Here is an 871-nt window from a genome sequence, read left to right on the forward strand (position 1 = left end):
GAGTTTTATTCTCTAGTGTTGATCAGTCACAAAAAATGTTGTACTTCTCCCAACATTATGATTACAAAGAATATGACTATTATTCCTTTGGCTCTTACCTTTGAGTATACAGATTACAGCATTTGCTTCTGTAAATAAGCAACACTCATTTCCTAAGATTGATTATGTACCTGATTACATACAAGTTAATGTAGCTGAGGCTTTGTAGTTAGTATACAGTCAATTACTATGTAGCCTTCTAAATACAATTTATGTATATATAAATGATATTTTCAGACATCATTTGCAGTTGTGTAAATCCAGAACGATTCCGCTGAGATTAAATGAAATTAGTCCAGAAATGTACCTGCATACTCAACAGACTGTGTCCCTCCTCTGATAAATACAGAGGATGACACATGGTAACAGTGGAACAAAGGCCACACCTGAGAGAAGCCCACGGGAATAAGGAAACACCTGTTTGTGTTGTGGAAGAACAGGTGGGAGGCGGTGGTTTGCCGGCTCAATATCCTGTGCTAGCTATTACAAAGAATGGTGAGCAGGTGCCTCTCTTTTTTTTTCCCTGTGAGTTTATCAAGAAGCCGCCGCTGCTTTGCACTACCCTGGAGATGCCTCTCCAGCATCGCATGGCTGCCCCCAGCTCCCTCCCCGTATCACCTCGCCGAGGTCCCCCGGTGCTCGCCATGCCCGTGCTGAACGCACACCGTTCTGCCTGCTGGGTAGTGCAGGAAGTCTTAATTACAGCCTGAAAATAATACTCGCTTCCCCCGGGAGCTTCCCGAGCTATTCCTGTGGGGTGGGAGAAACAGAGAGGAACGAGGCGGTGGCGAGGCAGGCGCTCCCCGGGCCCGACCGCGGGCAGCGGCGCCTC

Source organism: Charadrius vociferus, unplaced genomic scaffold (assembly GCF_000708025.1).
Source record: "Charadrius vociferus isolate BGI_N301 unplaced genomic scaffold, ASM70802v2 scaffold161, whole genome shotgun sequence".
In the NCBI taxonomy this organism is placed as follows: domain Eukaryota; kingdom Metazoa; phylum Chordata; class Aves; order Charadriiformes; family Charadriidae; genus Charadrius; species Charadrius vociferus.